The sequence below is a fragment of the Armigeres subalbatus genome, chromosome 3, assembly GCF_024139115.2.
Source record: "Armigeres subalbatus isolate Guangzhou_Male chromosome 3, GZ_Asu_2, whole genome shotgun sequence".
Taxonomy (NCBI): Eukaryota; Metazoa; Arthropoda; class Insecta; order Diptera; family Culicidae; genus Armigeres; species Armigeres subalbatus.
Window position 1 is genome coordinate 93,470,759 of NC_085141.1, and position 19,200 is coordinate 93,489,958.

The 19,200-nt window shown below is 43.5% G+C and overlaps 1 protein-coding gene across 3 annotated transcripts in view; it reads right to left on the bottom strand.

The window, feature by feature from the left end:
- LOC134226505 (uncharacterized) overlaps positions 1-19,200 on the bottom strand; it is a 382,276-nt gene that overhangs the window by 124,438 nt on the left and 238,638 nt on the right. The gene's annotated exons all lie outside the window — the stretch shown is intronic.

A 19,200-nucleotide genomic window follows, 5' to 3' on the forward strand; every position in this document is an offset into this window, starting at 1 on the left:
TGACAAACATTTAACATTGCTAATTCCAATACAAACATACTTCTCTAACCCACCCACTCAAACTTCATCGATTGTTGGGAACTCAAGTGCGTGACACACTTCGATTCAGACGCGTAGCTTTTTATTTATTAGCAATCAGCGGTAAAATACAATGCATCCCATTCGAAATTGTACACAATTGACCATCATTGTTGTGTGTCAATGATGGCGCCCGATCAATCGATGGACACTGAACGTTGATGCGCAGATACGATCGGCGACCGTCGTCGTCGCCATTTCGACCGATTTACACCTTTTTCTGCGGTAGGTTATTACAATTATTACATTCTGTGTCGCCGCCACAGCCGTCTGAGGCAATCGACTCTTCAACATCCATTTACGACCAATCATATTCGGTTACAGTTGCCGCCCATAGGCAGGCGCTTACAGGTGTTGAGACCGGAGTATGGTGCTGTAAATTTGCATATTCAGCTCACACCCATTGAGCTAGATACATTAGCACTTGAGTGTGGTGGGTGGGCTGGAGAATTTGTACTTGAGAAGAGTACTAAAATGAACATCAAGATTTTCGCAAACATTGACCTTCACGTCACGGAGCAGTCGTCATTATTATCTGCTTCATAAAACAATTTAAATACAATAGTTTTCGTGGAACCGACCTGGCAACACAATAAGGACTATGATTGAAAACTTGTTACCTGGAATGTCAGGACTCTAAACGAACCTGGACGAGTGAGTCTTCTGGCTCGTGAACAGCAGAAGGTTGGAGTGAACGTGGCCGCTGTTCGATGGCCTAGATCCGAAAAACGTGAAATCACAGAGCCATGGATTCCACGACCATCACTGGTACAGCATTCAAATATAACATCTATTACAACGGACGGATCTGTGTGTTGAGGATACGGGGCAAATTCTTCAATTACAGCCAAATCGACATCTACGCTCCAACAAACGACCATGTTCTGATAAATGGGCGGCATTTGTCGGATGTTATCGATGTGCGGACATCCTGAGGTCCGAATATTGACTCTGATCACTACCTTGTTGTCAGTAAAATTAGATCACGGTTATATCGAATGAAAAATGCGTTACAATAACCCGCGATTGTCGGCTGAAGGAGTTTTGGCAGAGTATCGACAGAAGCTCGACGAAGAGTAATCAACCTTAGTGACATTATCAATGATTTATGGTAGTCGATCCATGCATCGGTGAATACCACAGCATGAGAAGTGATAGGCACTGCGCAGACGAGAATAACATTGCCAGCAGCCGGATTTTGTTGTCGGGTTGGTCCTTTTGTCGTTTTGACCTTTTGTCTTTTGACCTTTTGTCCCTTCGACCTTTTGTCTTTCGACCTTTTGTCATAGATTCGAATAGAGATCGGTACAAGGAAGCAACAGCAGCCGAAACACAAATCCACCACAGGCAGAAAAAACAGTATAAAGAATGGAGCAGAACGATATGCGGAGGTTTTATGAGACTATCAATTTGAACGCAATTTACTAAATGATCGATAACATCCTTGCTCCTTACATCTTCCTTGTCCATTTTTACTCTTTCTTTCTCCTTTTTTCAGTCTCCTTCTTTCCTTTGTTCTTTTTCTTTCCCCTTCCTTCTTTCTTCACCCTTCTCACTTTTTCGTTTTCCTTTTTTTCCCTCACGACGCTTAAGCGGGGCGAAGATGAATGCAACGATGCCTGTGAAAGACGCGAATGATCAGTTATTGACCGACCCAACTGACCAGCTGAAACGCTGGTTCGAGCACACTTTTTCAAGTGCCAGCCAGGCCATCACCACCTCGGTATGATCTGCCTAGGATCCGACGTATAACACGCGTCAATACCGAAGCTCCATCACTGCTAGAGATTCAAACAGCCATCCAAAGCATGAAATCGAATAAAGCCCCAGGGGTCGACCGCATATCAGCCGAGATGCTCAAAGCTGACCCCATGACATCCGCTCAACTACTGCATCGTTTATTTCATAATATCTGGGACACCGCAACTTTCCCGGTCGACTGGATGCAAGGTATCTTAGTAAAGGTGCCCAAAAAGGGTCACCTGACTGTATGCGATAACTGGCGAGGCATTATGTTGCTGTGTACCGTTCTCGAAGTTCTGTGCAAAATTATCCTAGCCCGGATTCAGGAGAAGATCGATGCGACTCTCCGGCGGCAGCAAGCCGGATTCCGTGCCGGAAGATCCTATGTGGACCATATTATCACGCTCCGCATCATTCTGGAGCAGGTCAACGAATTCCAAGAGTCCCTTTACTTGGTATTCATTGACTACGAAAAAGCTTTCGACCGTCTCAATCACGAGAATGGGTGGGGCGCCCTGAGATGCAAGGGCGTTCCTGAGAAAATCATCGGCCTCATCTAAGCACATTACGAGGCCTTTTCGTGTAGAGTGCTGCACAATGGGGTCCTGTCCGACCCTATCCGGGTCGTAGCTGGTGTGAGGCAAGGATGTATTCTATCACCGTTACTGTTCCTCATCGTAATCGATGAGGTTCTGGTAGATGCGATTGACCGTGAACCAAACCGCGGGATGTTATGGCAGCCTATAACCATGGAGCACCTAAACGACTTCGAATTGGCGGATCACGTTGCACGCCTCGCAGAGTAAGCTAAACGACCTTGCCGAGCGCTCTTCTTCGGTAGGTTTAGTCATCAACGTCAACAAAACGAAATCGTTGGATGTAAACACGGTGACTCCTTCCAGTTTCACAGTAGCCGGGCAACCAGTGGAGAATGTTGAAAGCTACCAATATCTTGGTAGCCAAATGGCGTCAGACGGCGGTACCAAGATCGACATAGGCGCACGGATCAAGAAAGCAAGGGCTGCCTTTGCGAGTTTAAGAAATATCTGGAAAAACAGGCAGATAAGTGAACGCACCAAAATACGAATTTTCAACTCTAACGTGAAATTCGATATCTGAATGTCACCATGAATGTTTTTCAGGCAAAAATCATGGGGACATTCAGATATCGTAATAACTTAGTATCTTAACTTATATGAACATTCAATCATGCAAACATGCAAGTGACTTCAACGCCGTTAAAGCGATGAACCTACCTACTTTGTAACCGAATAATCTCGGAATTTTCACAATCAAACAACAAACGCCAGTAACCAGCCGATTTTAGAGGTCGAGAACTACAGATGCAACACATGAGCATCGCGAATACAAACTTTTATTTTATTCTATCGTATAGTGTTATTAAAAATAAGAAATAAATAAGCAGTTTGAAAAACTAAAATTGCAATTAAAAAAGAAGAATTTTCCGTAAAGAAATCAAAATGTTCCACGGAAAAAATACAAAACTTTCCACGAAAGGATCAATAAAGAGCAATGAAAAAATGATAATTCCATAAAGAAAAATTAAAAAGAATAAAACTGAGCACCTTCTTTAAAAGCTTTTAAAGTTCAGGGATAATTTTATCAATTTTATACTTTTTTACGGAATTTTATACTTTTTAACCTTTCCGTCCCCAACGTCTGTTTTTAAGGGCTTTCAAAAATCTAAACTGCTGTAAAAACTGCATTTCTTGACCGATTCTTTCGCAAGAAGTTGCATTCCATCCGGATGGATCCCAATTTTCCATTTATATTAATTTCGAGGCTATCCACAGTACGGATCCAGAATGATTCCAGATTCAGTTGGGGTCAGTTGTCCCCGGAATAAGTGACCATTTACAATTTTAAGTCAAAACATGTCGTGCGACACCTCAAACTTCATGATTTCACAAAGCAATGATGGGAATGATATTTTTACGGTTCCTGGCCCACTCGGACTCAATCTGGCCACATCTGTCACAATCCGGGGACCTACGGAATGGCCATTTCCTAAATTGATTCAAAATAGGTCGTGCAACACCTCAAACTTCATGATTTTACAAAGCAATGATGGAAATGATATTTTTAGGGTTCCTGGCCCACTCGGATTCAATTCGACCACATCGGTCACAATCCGGGGACCTACGGAATGGGCATTTTCTAGATTGATTCAAAATAGGTCGTGCGACACCTCAAACTTCATGATTTTACAAAGCAATGATGGGAAAGATATTTTAGGGTTCCTGGCCGACTCGGATCCATTCCGGCCACAATCCGGAGGACCTACGGAACGGCCATTTTCTAAATTTATTTAAAATAGGTCGTGCGACACTTCAAACTTCATGATTTTACAAAGGGAATGATATTTTTAGGGTTCCTGGCCCTCTCGGATTCAATCCGGCCACATAGGTCACAATCCGGAGGACCAACAGAATGGCCATTTTCTAAATTGATTCGAAATAGGTCGTGCGACACCTCAAACTTCATGATTCTACTAAGCAATTATGGGAATGATATTCCCCTCGGATTCAATCCGACCACATCGATCACAATCCAAGAAACCTGGAATTCGAGAATTTTTCGAGAGAATTATTCCGGTAGTTCTATCGGCAGATCCTACGGGGGATCCTCTGAAAACTCTTTCGGGAATTTCTCCAGAATTTCCTCCGGGAGTTCATTCAAGCTTTCTTTCTGGAATTCATTTAGGCCTCTTCAGGAATTCACAAAGAAATTCCTCCAGAAGCTCCACCGAGAATTTCTCTGGGAGCTCCGCAAGGCAATCTCCGGGAGGTCCTCTGATGATGATGATGATCCAGCTACATACCCCTAGAAAGGTTTCAGCTATACGAGATTTGTCTATAAGATGAATTATCCAAGCATTTTTCCGAGAATTCTTCTGGTAGTTTCACTGGCAGTTCCTTCGGGGGTTCATTTGAAAATTCTCCCGTGGGTTTTTTCAGAAATTCCTCCGGAAGTTATTTCAAGAATTCCTCCGAGAGTTCCTCCGGGAATTCCACAGGCAATTCGTCCGGGTGTTTATCCGGGAGTTCCACCAGTAGCTCTTCCAGGAAATCATGCAGACTTTTTTCAGGAAATCATTTAGGCCTTCTTCAGAAATTTAGCTGGAAATTCCTCTCAAAGTTCTTCCAATAGTTTCTCTGGGAGTCCCTCTAGGAATTCTTCTTGGCAGTTACTACGGGAATTCCTGCGGAAGAGCAGTTTCTATGAGCATTTCCGGAGGAGTTTCCGGAGGAATTTCGGGAGAAATTATCAGAGGAACTTCCGGTGGAATTTCTGGATGAATTTCTTAAAGAATTTCTAAAGTAACTCTCGTAAGAACTCTTGGACGAACTCCCAAATGAACTTCCGTAAGAATTCCAAGAGAAACTCCTGGAAGAATTCTCAAAGGATCTCCCGGAGGAACTCCCAGAGAAATTCTTCGAGAAACTTCTGAAGGATTTTGTAGATAAATTCCCAAAAAAGCCTGAATGAATTCCCGGAGGAGCTACTGCGGGAACTCCCGGAGGAATTTTCAGAAGAACAGCCGTTGGAATACCCGGAGCTGAATTTCTAGAGGAACTTCCGAAATCCCAGTTCCCGTGAAATTCCTGCCATATATCCTCCAGGAATACCCTGTGAAGTTCTTGGAGGGATTCCCGGAGGAACTCTTGGAAAAACTCCTGGAGGAGCTCCCGGAGGAACTCCCACAAGCACTTCCGGAAGATTCCGGAAGAATTCTCACAAGGAAGTCCTGAACTAATTCTTGGAGAAGTTCATGAAGAAATTTCTGGATAAATATCTGAAGGAATTCCTGGAAAAATACCAGGAGGAGTTAATGCAGAAATTCCCAGAAGAAATGCTGAAGAAATTACCGGATGAATTCCCGGAGGTTAGTTCTGAAGAAATTCCTGGAAGAACCCTTGGAAGATATCTTGGAGGAACTCTCAAATTAATATCCGAATGAAATTCTGGAGTAAATTTTTAGTGAAGTCCGGTAAGCATTCGAGGACAATTCCGCGGAAAAATTTCGGTAGAAATTCCTGAAGGAATTTCTGGAGAAGTACCTGAAGCAATTCCCGGGAACATACCTGGAAGAATTTCCAAGGAAATACATGGACGAATTCCTGGAGAAATTTCTAAAGAAATTTTTAGATAAATTCTTGAAGGATATTCTGAAGTTATAGCGGAAAGAATTCCAGAATGAAATCCTAGAGGATTTCGCTATTAAATTTATGAAGGTATTCCCGGAAAATCTCCTGAACAGGCATTGAAAAAAATCAGATCATGAGTAAAAATCGGCTAAATTCATGCCAACTTGATGCTCTACTGCAGCCTAATCGCTGATGCTCTCTAGATCAATGAAATTTGGCGTTCGTTGATTCAATGTTTAAATATCTTCATCGCTCACCAATGGGAGACAACTGAGCGAGGCAAATCACTTGGTAACCTAACAATGAGTGTTGTTACCACACGCTGTTAGAAAAATCTTTTCAGACATTAGGAAAATTAAGTCCGATATGAGAATGGAACTCTTATACACTGCATGGGAGGCTTTGATACTTTCTCTCCTCCATCCCAGCTACTTGAAAGCAGAGTGAATAAAGCAGAACACCTGATGTGTTTTGGTTTTATTCTAGTAGAGCGAGCGTAACACAAATGCTCCAATCGTAGCTTCCCTGGATACCATACCAAGTTTGGCTTGGCGAACTCTGTTGCTCGTTGTTTACGCAGCAACGATCGCTCATAATCATTGTTTGGTATCCATCTGAGCAAGGCTGTTTACTTACTGGCATAGGATGCTATGATTCAATTAGATCAATGCTCGTCCACTTCACTCACGCTTTCAATGCCTGCTCCTGAAAGTTATTCTGGAGGAATGAAAGGAAGAGTTCCTGGAGGAATGCCCGGAGAAGTTTCTAGAAGAATTTCCGAAGGAATTTCTTATATAGTTACAAGTCAAATTATGGAGTGAAATTGGAGGATTTCCGTCATAAATTTCTGAAGAAACTTCTAGCGGAATTATGGGAGGAAATTCCGTTTGTATTCTTGAAGGAACTCTGGAATGTATTCCTGAAGGAAATGCCGGAGATTTTTCTGGAAGAATAGACAAAGGAAAAATTGGAGAATAAAAGAAATCTTCAAAGAATTTCCTCATGAGTTTCCTAAAAAACAAATTTAGTGAGGGGTTTCTAGATAAATCGAAAATTGGGATCCATCCGGAAGGAATGCAACTTGTTGCGAAAGTATCGGTCAAGAAATGCGATTTTTACAGTAGTTTAAATTTTTGAAAGCCCTTAAAAACAGACGTTGGGGACGGAAAGGTTAAAAACTTTTTTATGGAAATATTCTTATTTTTTATTGCTCTTCATTGATTATTTTGTGGAAATTTTTTAATTTTTTATGGAAAAGGTATTTATTTTGTGGAAAATTTTGTATTTTTTTTTTCTTGCTAATATTGATTTATTTATGGAAATTTTGTATTTTTTCCGTGGAACATTTTGATTTCTTTATGGAAAATTCTTATTTTATAATTGCAATTTTTGCTTTTTAAAATGCTAATTTATTTTTATTTTATGGAAAATTCTTAATTGTTTGTCGAAATTTTGCATTATTTGTGGAAATTTTATATTTGGTTATTGCTCATACCCTGATTTCTTTATTCGCAATTTCCTATTTTTATAGAAAATTTCTAATACCTCATGAAAATTTTATTTTGCTGCCATTTGGTGCAATCTAGTGTGCTCACGCGTGATTGCTCGATGATTGAGTTTCGAGAATGGTTTTACCAACACTTCAAAGCTACTTAAACACAGTAGTGAGGCGCTGCACTGGATAAACACCAAGATTTGAGAGGAGGAGGCTTTGCTGCAGGAGTATAAAACCTGCCAGTCTAGCGAGTTTCCCGTTATCTAGTAGTAAAGGCCGCCATTCCCAGAGGAAAGCATTTACCTGTTTGAAGGTTGACTCAGTGAGACCCTTTAGAGGCGGATAACATTTTTCCCAAATAGATTGGGCGAGATACGAGAAGGCTGAGCAGGGAAAATTGAGTGCCTATAAACCGCAAGGTCTTGCAAAAAAAGAGCTTGGTGTGGATAGAGTCGATTTTCACCGTCAACGGAGCAATATTCGCAGTTGCTTTCCTCACTGGAAGACTGTAACTTACTAGAACACCTCGTTCAAATGGAAAGAATCTTCGGTAGGATTAAGGACCAACCTCCCTAGAAAATTTTCCAAGAAAACCTAAAAAAACGTCAGAAACTAGAAAGTATTCCTACTTCAACTCTTCAAATTCCTCACATCAGTCCAGAAACTATCAAGCTGCAGTGTAGGGAAAATGCATGTAATGATTCAATTATTTGTTTTTTTATCTACTTTATTGAAATTATGCTTCTACTTAAAATCAGGCCTAGCGACACATTTCTTATCCCTCTCTATTCTGTCCTGCTCTGAGGCTCTGTCTGAGGCTCTATCACTGAGGCTCTGTCTCATTCGAAGAATTAAACTGGAATAAACTTAAAAGTGACCGGGTGATTTCTCATTCTTATGACCGGGTGCTTTTCTAATTTTCGAACTGTCACTTTTAAGTTTAATTCTCTCAAATGAGACAGACCCGGAAACCAAGTCGTTTGTTGTAAGCATCAAATATCATATGATTTGATTTATGTTTTGTTCGAACAACTTGCTTGAAGAAATCCTAATATAATAATAATATAATAAATTAACAATCATTTGTCATAAACTTAAGAATTTTCTAGAGGAACGACTTTTGGGGGAAACAGTATTTTTATGCACTTAAAAGCTTAAAAATCACTTTAACATGAACAAAACCTGAACGGAATGAATCGCAATGTTCACAAGACTTGTAAAACACACCAAAAGCTTCCGTATAGATGTTGTTGCGATAGTTTTCGACGTTTATATCTCTTGTTAGATTTTTTCCAAAATTGAAAATGACCCAAAAACACTAAATCGACTTGAGCCACCTCGAAATGGTATCCGAATTAGCTGAAAATTTGACAGGAGACTTATTTTAGCATAAGAACTGTGATTCAGGGCTGACCGGTTGAATTTTTGATACTTTTTGAAAACATGAAGATGTCTACTATACAGTGGCTTAACCTTGCTAGCATATGGGCTATGACTAAGCGCTCTCATTCCCCACGAGCAAAGGAGAAGACTAGGGATGATTTAATACAAGAATCCTTATGGAGAACTCGTTTTCAGATTGAGCGTTTCTAAAATATGCTCGTCCAACTGCGTAGTTCATCTTCTGGCACAATATTTGAACACAAATTTCTACTTGGCATAAGACGAGTTTGTACAATCCCCCTTCCACCACTTAATTGTATCTTGACAGATACGTATTTTGACCTCAACAGTAAGGTCGTCTTCACTGTCTCGTACTTGACTCGTACGACCTTACTGTTGAGGTCGAAATACGTATCTGTCAAGATACAATTAAGTGGTGGAATTAAAGGGGATTGTACAAACTCGTGTTACTACAAGTGAAGACATTCCACTAAAAAGCTCAAAATAATTTTCTTAACAAATTTCTAGTTGACTTTTAAATTCATGCAAAAGAGTGAAGTGCTTCTCAGATCATTGATAGGTAGAACCTGTTCTTTATGAAAACTTGGGAAAACTTTCTTATTCGTGCCGTCTGCGATATATTGAGAAGCGCTAAGAAGTAAGATTAAATGCTTTAAACAACAAGAGAATTAGAAATTCTACACTACGAAAATTTTTGCGGTGAACACCAGCTACATCATTCGCCTTTCCATTTACCGCACAAGGTTAATTGCACTAAACGACATAACTGCATCGCGAGGAAATTGCCTCTCAGAACGTCATTAATAAACCATAACTTCAGCATCGTGCCATTGAACGCCTATGCAGTACTGCAAACACATTGCCGGAGACTTTTAGTTTAGTTACTTGAAATTAAAGAGTAACGCAACTCGCACTTGTGCACAACGATCCAGCGCTGAAGCACGTGTGCTTGTCGGTGCATGGATGCGTGGATTAAATTTATGGATGTTGAGATCTTGACGTCGCCGCCGCCGCCGACGGAGATTGATCAGCATTTTGATGATTGCCCTCGCTGGTAACCCGGGTAGCACGTATAGTTCGACAGATATGGTACAGTTAGGGGTTGAAAGATACGGAACGCACAAACAAGCTATCGTTTTGTTTTGCTATGCTGGGGTCAACAGCAGTCGCTGAGCTACTCTGGCGCCAACTCTGCGCAATCAGATCGACGCGAGATGATGGACATGCGAGCGATTTTCGGAGATGTTTGTTCATAAAAAAAGTCACGGTTTGCATTTGTTGGCAGATTTAACGTGACAGATAAGCCGGAAGGTTTTGACCCAAATGCTGATCGTGATCTTGAACAAACGGTCAAGTTCGTAGTGATGGGAAATTTTTTTCTGGCAAAGAAAGTTTTTATGTTGAGTCGTGGTCATCTATGTATTACACTCACGCATATGTTGATTAATGATCTATTTTCTACACAAACTTCAATACAAAGTTTACATTTTGTTCGAATTTTAAAGACCATGAATATAACAAATAAGCCTTCTACTGTTCATTTAAAATGAATACATTGAAGGATTCATTCGGAAATAGTAAAGATCCGAGAATTCTGGAAAAAATATAACGCTGTATGTTTCGATAAAAACAGGGAACCTTCCATAGAGCGTCACTACTAAATTAGGTTACATTGCATTGCGATGCACGGTTCCATCCCAATAACCCAATTTTACGAGGGTCACTTGTATCTCGAGGTCTTGATGAGGAGACACAAATTTCACACTCCACACGTTCATGTTGTCTACATCCAGCGTTACCGAGAAAAATTACCCGCTAAACGTCTCGCTCCAGATTGCCAATGAGCGTGTCGAACCTGTTGTTCTGCTTCAGGCCTAGCCGTCATCATTCATTCACTTCGTCAGTCGGGTCGTGACGTTCCGATCAACAGTCACCTGTCGGTTTCGGTTGGCATCTACCCATACCATACCCATACGACAATCACAGCTCGTCGTCGTCGTCTGGGCCGTTGTCATCGTCATAATTATATGCTTTCTCATCCGGAGTAAGAGCAGAGGCGAGACACATCCACTCCGATTATTGGCGGAAAGTAGTTATCGAAAGCGAAACGAAAATGGAGCTCCAGCAAAAGCAGATCGATAATCAGCTGGAGGCGGGCTCGAGAATGACAAAAAAATGCTCACAATCACAAGTCATGCAACAACTTTCACGCGAAATAAATATAAATCTGATCGCAGGTAATGGAAGCCCGGGGTGAAATGAAATTGCGATTTTTTTTTGCTTTTGACAATCAGCAATTATTGAATTTTGTGGAATCGTTCTGAAACATGAAATTAACTATAAAAAACCAGGTCAACATTTGTTCAGCTCTGTAGATTAAAACTAATTAAGAGATAAAGGATTTGGAAAATATTTCATCTGACGAATATCGAAGCTCTTTTAACTAATACAAATAGCTATGTATTATATGTACGATCATGTATCATGCTCAGCTGATTCCACCTAAAACAGAAATAACAAAATGCAGGTTGATAGATACAGGCAAGATCATTTTATTGGTTGCACCAATTATGTAGCACTTATTATGTTTGTGTGGCTAGAATCATCTCGGCATCTATTACATATTTATCACTCTCAAATATCGTGTAACTCTTTTTCATTTTATTTCCAAACGTAGTTTCAGAGCCATTTTCTTGAACATGTAGCATCAACGGTTGCAGATTAGTGAGGAAAAAATCACAATAATAACAATAAAAACAATAGAGCTGCAAATATCTTAAATAAAGACAATAATAACCTTGATTAATCCGCCGAGCGGTGCCTTTCTAGTTCACTCACATAAAATGCATTTGAGTATAACTTTCGAACCCATAGTCCGGTCGAGCCAAGTTTCAATAGGAAACAGTGAGACAGGATTTCCCGTCGAAAGCTACTTATTGTGAGCAAATCGGTTAAGGATAAGTGCCTGAAAATTAATGAATGTTTCTCATACATACAAACGGATATACATACACACAAACAGACACTATTTCAATTCGTCGAGTTGAGTTGATTGGTGATTTTGATGATTGTTCAAAGGGGAAGCCAACTTAATTTTACGATAGTGTTACTACTTATACCGTAATAGTATTTAGTGGAATTTTTAGTATTCATGATCTTCCTCAAACAAAGATACGGTTGCTAATTCGATGGTTATGGCATTTGTCATTTAGTTATTGAAACACAGTGCTGCCCCGTTTTTAGGAAACACCTAATTTCTACCTTCACACATATTCTAGAAACGATTCAAACTGCATTTTATGTTTCTAAACTCATTAAACCACCAATACCACGAATTATAGCCACATTTTTGTCTATGAAAATTTTCAATTTTTGCTGGAAATTTTATTTTTATAAATTGCTTTCATACTCATTGTTTCATTGCCAATTTTTCATATTTTCGATGGACAATATCTTATTCTCCATGGAGCATTTTTATCTTAAACAATTTTCCAAACCGAAAGATATTCATCTGATATTGAAGAAATTTATTTTTATTTCAAAATTTGAGAAGCTATAGCCGGCAGGCGGTAAACTTACTTTTTCCTCCGGATAGTATTTTGAAACATTAAGTTTTGCAATTAACTAGCGCCGTTTACAGTACACAATGGTCATATTTTATGGCACATAAGCAACGATTACTCTTTCTGGATAGTTGCACCACAGTAAAATCTTCTGAAGTGGAACGAGCTGCGCTCAGTGCAGCCTACCAAGAAAAACTTCTTGGTGCCTTGCTTGATTTCAATAGGCATTGAGAAGTGTTTACAGCCCGATAAAATGCGAAGCTAATTGCCTCTTATATGACAAGTTAACGCAGCCAGACTCTTCATTAAAGAAGACGATTAAAATCTGCAATGAACGAAATGCTGTGGATGTGGAATGGGAACCAACTGTTAATAATATTATTTTTATTGTTAGACTTTCTCATTTGTTTTTTAATATGATAGGTATATGAAGGCTTACTTATAGTCTTCAAAAACGTCAGGAGGGAAGAAATTTCACCAAATTCTGTAATGTTGTAAACGAAGTTCTATCTGCTAGGAATTGCCGGAGGAACTTCCGAAGGAATTCCTAGAGGAACTTCCGAAAGAATTCCCAGAGGAACTTCTGAAGGAATTCCCAGAGGAACTCTTAAAGGAATTCCCAGAGGAACTTCTGAAGGAATTCCTAGAGGAACTTCCGGAGGAATTCCTAGAGGAACTTCCGGAGGAATTCCTAGAGGAACTTCCGAAGGAATTCCGGGAGGAACTTCCCTGAGGAACTTCCGAAGGAATTCGTGGAGGAACTTCAAGAGGTATTCTCGGGGGAATTTCTGGAGAAATTCCCGAAAGAACTTCCGGAGGAATTCCCGAAGGAACTACCGGAGGAATTCCCGAAGGAATTCCCGAAGGAACTCCCGAAGGAACTTCCGAAGGAATTCCCGAAGAAACTACCAAAAGAAATCCCGGAGGAACCACCGAAGGAACTACCGAAGAAATTCCCCAAGGAACTTCCGAAGAAATTCCCGAAACAACTTCCAAACGAATTCCCGAAGGAACTTCCGAAGGAATTCCCGAAGAAACTTCCGAAGGAATTCCCGGAGAAACTCAGAAGGAATTCCTGAAGGAACTTCGGAAGGAATCCCCGAAGGAAGTTCCAGAGGAATTCCCGAAGCAACTTCCAGGGAAATTCCCGAAGGAACTTCCAGAGGAATTCCCGAAGAAACTTCTAGAGGAAGGAAGGAACTTCCGGAGGAATTCCCAGAGGAACTGCCGGAGGAACTGCCGAAAGAATTACCGGAGGAACTTCCGGAGGAATTTCCGGAGGAACTTCCGGAGGAATTCCCGGAAGAACTTCCGGAGGCATTCCCGGAGGAACTTCCGGAGGAATACCCGGAGCAAATTCCGGAGAAATTCTCGGAGGAACTTCCGGAGGAATTCCCGGAGAAATTCTCGGAGGAACTTCCGGAGGAATTCCTGGAGGAGCTTCCGGAGGAATTCCCGGAGGAACTTCCGGAGGAATTCCCGGAGGAACTTCAGGAGGACTTCCCGGAGGAACTTCCGGAGGAATTCCCGGAGGAACTTCCGGAGGAATTCCCGGAAGAGCTTCCGGAGGAATTCCCGGAGGAACTTCCGGAGGAATTCTCGGAGGAACTTCCGGAGGAATTCCCGGAAGAGCTTCCGGAGGAATTCCCGGAGGAACTTCCGGAGGAATTCCTGGAGGAGCTTCCGGAGGAATTCCCGCAGGAATTCCCGGAGGAACTTCCGGAGGAATTCCCGGAGGAACTTCCGGAGGAATTCTTGGAAGAACTTCCGGAGGAATTCCCGGAGGAATTTCCGGAGGAATTCCCGGAAGAACTTCCGGAGGAATTCCCGGAGGAACTTCCGGAGGAATTCCTGGAGGAACTTCCGGAGGAATTCCTGGAGGAACTTCCGGAGGAATTCCCGGAGCAACTTCCGGAGGAATTCCCGGAGTAACTTCCAGAGGAATTCCCGGAGCAACTTCCGGAGGAATTCCCGGAAGAACTTCCGGAGGAATTCCCGGAGCAACTTGCGGAGGAATTCCCAGAGGAACTTCAGGAGGAATTCCCGGAGGAAATTCGGGAGGAATTCCCGAAGGAACTTCTGGAGGAATTCCCTAAGGAATTCCGAAGGATTTTCCAGGGAAATTCTTGAAGAAACTTCCAGAGGAATTCCCTAAGGAACTTCCGGAAAATTTCCAGAGGGAACTTCCGGAGGAATTCCCGAAGGAACTTCCGGAGGAATTACCGGAGGAACTTTCGGAGGAATTCCAGGAGGACTTTCGACGGAACTTCCGGAGGAATTACCGGAGGAACTTTCGGAGGAACTTCCGGAGGAATTCCCGAAGGAACTTCTGGAGGAATTCCCGGAGGAACTTCCGGAGGAATTCCCGGAGGAACTTCCGGAGGAATTCCCGGAGGAACTTCAGAAGGAATTCCCGGAGGAACTTCCGGAGGAATTCCCGGAGGAACTTCCGGAGGAATTCCCGGAGGAACTTCCGGAGGAATTCCCGGAGGAACTTCCGGAGGAATTCCCGGAGGAACTTCCGGAGGAATTCCCGGAGGAACTTCCGGAGGAATTCTCGGAGGAACTTCCGGAGGAATTCCCGGAGGAACTTCCGGAAGAATTCCCGGAGGAACTTCCGGAAGAATCCCCGGAGGAACTTCCGGAAGAATCCCCGGAGGAACTTCCGGAGGAAATCCCGGAGGAACTTCCGGAGGAATTCCCGGAGGAGCTTGCGGAGGAATTCCCGGAGGAACTTCCAGAGGAATTCCCGGAGGAACTTCCAGAGGAATTCCCGGAGGAACTTCCGGAGGAATTCCCGGAGGAACTTCCGGAGGAGGAATTCCCGGAGGAACTTTCGGAGGAATTCCCGGAGGAACTTTCGGAGGAATTCCCGGAGGAGCTTCCAGAGGAATTCCCGGAGGAACTTCCGGAGGAATTCCCGGAGGAACTTCCGGAGGAATTCCCGGAGGAACTTCCAGAGGAATTCCCGGAGGAACTTCCGGAGGAATTCCCGGGGGAACTTCCGGAGGAATTCCCGGGGGAACTTCCGGAGGAATTCCCGGGGGAACTTCCGGAGGAATTCCCGGGGGAACTTCCGGAGGAATTCCCGGAGGAACTTCCGGAGGAATTCCCGGAGGAACTTCCGGAGGAATTCCCGGAGGAACTTTCGGAGGAATTCCCGGAGGAACTTTCGGAGGAATTCCCGGAGGAACTTTCGGAGGAATTCCCGGAGGAACTTTCGGAGGAATTCCCGGAGGATTTTTCGGAGGAATTCCCGGAGGAACTTTCGGCGAAATTCCCGGAGGAACTTTTGGAGGAATTCCTAGAGGAATTCCCGGAGGAACTTCTGGAGGAACTTCCGAAGGAATTACTGGAGGAACTTCCGGAGGAATTCCCGGAGGAACTTCCGGAGGAATTCCCGGAGGAACTTCCGGAGGAATTCCCGGAGGAACTTCCGGAGGAATTCCCGGAGGAACTTCAGAAGGAATTCCCGGAGGAACTTCCGGAGGAATTCCCGGAGGAACTTCCGGAGGAATTCCCGGAGGAACTTCCGGAGGAATTCCCGGAGGAACTCCCAGAGGAATTCCGAAAGAATGCATAGAGGAACTTCCTAAGGATTTACCGCTGGAACTTTTGGAGCAACTTCCGGAGGAACTTCTGGAGGAATTCCCGGAGAAACTTCCGGAGGAATTCCTGGAGGAACTTTCGGAGGAATTTCCGGAGGAAGTTCCGGAGGTATTCCCGGAGGAACTTCTGAAGGAATTCCCGGAGCAACTTTCGGAGGAATAAGGATTTACCGAAGGAACTTTTGGAGCAACTTCCGAAGGAATTCACGGAAGAACTTCCAGTGGAATTTCCGGAGGAACTTCCGAAGTAATCCCATAGGAACTTCCGGAGAAATTCGAAGAGCTTCCGGAGGAATTTTCGGAGGAACTTTTGGAGGAATTCCTGGAAGAACTTCCGGAGGAATTCCTGGAGGAACTTCCGGAGGAGTTCCTGGAGGAACTTTCGGAACTTCCGGAGGAATTCCCGGAGGAACTTCCGGAGGAATTCCCGGAGGAACTTCCGGAGGAATTCCCGGAGGAACTTCCGGAGGAATTCCCGGAGGAACTTCCGGAGGAATTCCCGGAGGAACTTCCGGAGGAATTCACGGAGGAACTTCCGAGGAATTCCAGAGGAACTTCCGGAGGAATTCCCGGAGGAACTTCCGGAGGAATTCCCGGAGGAACTTCCGGAGGAATTCCCGGAGGAACTTCCAGAGGAATTCCCGGAGGAACTTCCAGAGGAATTCCCGGAGGAACTTCCAGAGGAATTCCCGGAGGAACTTCCGGAGGTATTCCCGGAGGAACTTCCGGAGGTATTCCCGGAGGAACTTCCGGAGGTATTCCCGGAGGAACTTCCGGAGGAATTCCCGGAGGAACTTCCGGAGGAATTCCCGGTGGAACTTCCGGAGGAATTCCAGGTGGAACTACCGGAGGAATTCGCGGTGGAGCTTCCGGAGGAATTCTCGGTGGAGCTTCCGGAGGAATTCTCGGTGGAGCTTCCGGAGGAATTCCCGGTGGAACTTCCGGAGGAATTCCCGGTGCAACTTCCGGAGGAATTCCCGGTGGAACTTCCGGAGGAATTCCCGGTGGAACTTCCGGAGGAATTCCCGGTGGAACTTCCGTAGGAATTCCCGAAGCAACTTCCGCAAGAAATCCGGAGGGATTCCCGAAGCAACTTCCGCAAGAAATCCGGAGGAATTCCCGAAGGAACTTTCTGAGGAATTCCTGATGCAACTCCCGTAAGAATTCCCGAAGGAACTTCTGGAGGAATTCCCGAAGGAACTTCCGGAAGAATTCACGAAGGAACTTCCGGAGGAATTCCCGAAGGAACTTCCGAAGGAATTTCCTTAGGAATTCCCGAAGGAACTTCCTGAGGAATTCCCGAAGGAACTTCCGGACAAATTCCCGAAGGAACTTCCGGAGGAATTCCAGAAGGAACTTCCGGAGGAATTCCCGAAGGAACTTCCTGAGAAATTCCCGAAGGAACTTCCGGAGGAATTCCCGAAGGAACTTCCGGAGGAATTCCCGTAGAAATTTCCGAAGGAATTCTCGGAGGAACTTCCAGAGAAATTCCCGGAGGAACTTCCGGCGGAACTTCCGAAGCAATTTTAGGAGGAATTTTCAAAGGAAGTCTCGGAAGAACTTCCGAAGGAGTTCCCGGAGGAACTTCTGGAGGAATTCCCGGAGGAACTTCCGAAGGAATTCCCGGAGGAACTTCCGAAGGAATTCCCGTAAGAATTTCTTAAGGAATTCCCGGATGAACTTCCAGTGGAATTTCCGTAGGATTTCTCGGAGGAACTTCCGAAGTTATCCCATAGGAACTCCCAAAGGAACTTCCAGAGGAACTTCCGGAAGAATTTCCGCAGGAACTTCTTGAGGAATTTCTAGAGGAATTCCCGGATGAACTCCCGTTGGAACTTCTGGAGGAATTCTGTGATGAATGTACTTAACTCGAGTGGCGATCTCTCTTCGCTTGTGTGGTCGGGTCGGGATCTGACGACCAACTGGCACAACCTCACACAACCCTACTTCATTTAGCGCCGTTGCTGATGAAGCAAGTGTGCAGGAGCCGGACAATACTAAACACTCATCCTACTTGGTTGGCATGTGTACAAAAATACCTATGAGGGAGTTAGTTCTGAAAATGTATTGCGAGAGTTCGGCTGGTGCCCGGTTCTGAGAATTGGGTTTCATCAGTACCCGCTAAGCTGCGGAGGACGACGGAGGTCCTTCGTAGCTTAGTAGGGAAAGCATCTGTCTAGCGTACTGGGGTCGTGGGATCAAAGCCCACCGAAGGGGCGGTTACCCTCCAATACCTTTTCCGAACTTAATCTATCATTCATCCAACCAATATGATAATTTCAATTTGATTATTTCATCAGGTTGGCCTTCTTTAATTTTGATATGCTGATCAAAAATTTTTAATTTGTTCACTGCCATTACTATTCAAACTCTTAATAACAAATACAAGTTTTAGAAGTTTTCCCGATCGTTGTATGTAAGAATTCAGGTTTTTCCTTTCCGTGGCGGTGTTCGAAATTATTTAGTTCTTCATGGTTTGAGTCATAATTCCGAGAGATCGTTAAGCCAATTATTACGTGTTTTCAATATCACCAAAACCAAAGAACTACGATGTTAGAATCCAGAACCTGTCGAAAATATGTATCACCCGATTTCAAAAGGACTAGTGCACACAGAAAGCATGAAAGATAAACCGCGCAACAACACGACGGTTTACGATGATCTGAATTGAGGCGACACTTACGTATTGCAACTCAGTCTGAATAGATTATAATAAATATACTTAGTCGCCAGTCGTATTCGCTGCCGATAAAAGCCAATATAATTAATTATAGTGCCAAATCTAACACGTTTCTGCTCATGGAAATGAATTTAGTTTTGCCTTCATTTTCATACAGCTGGTCGCTCCAAACATATGTTCAACATTCCGCATCGGCTCGGAACGTAGCTCTCTCCGCCGAAAACTAGTGTCAAACTATTCGTGGAAGCGATCATGTCTAGTCGAAACTTTATTGATGCCATCCGATCTCAAAATGTTTCGCTTGATTAGCCACTCGGATGGCCCGCAAAATAGTCGACCTTGATTGGGTGCCCGGCACAAACTTGCCTCGATCGGGAACCACGTCGACAGGAGGAGAGGTCATTTATCACCTACTGTTTAAACCTACAGCCTGCCGCGGCAGAGCCGTAACAACAGATCT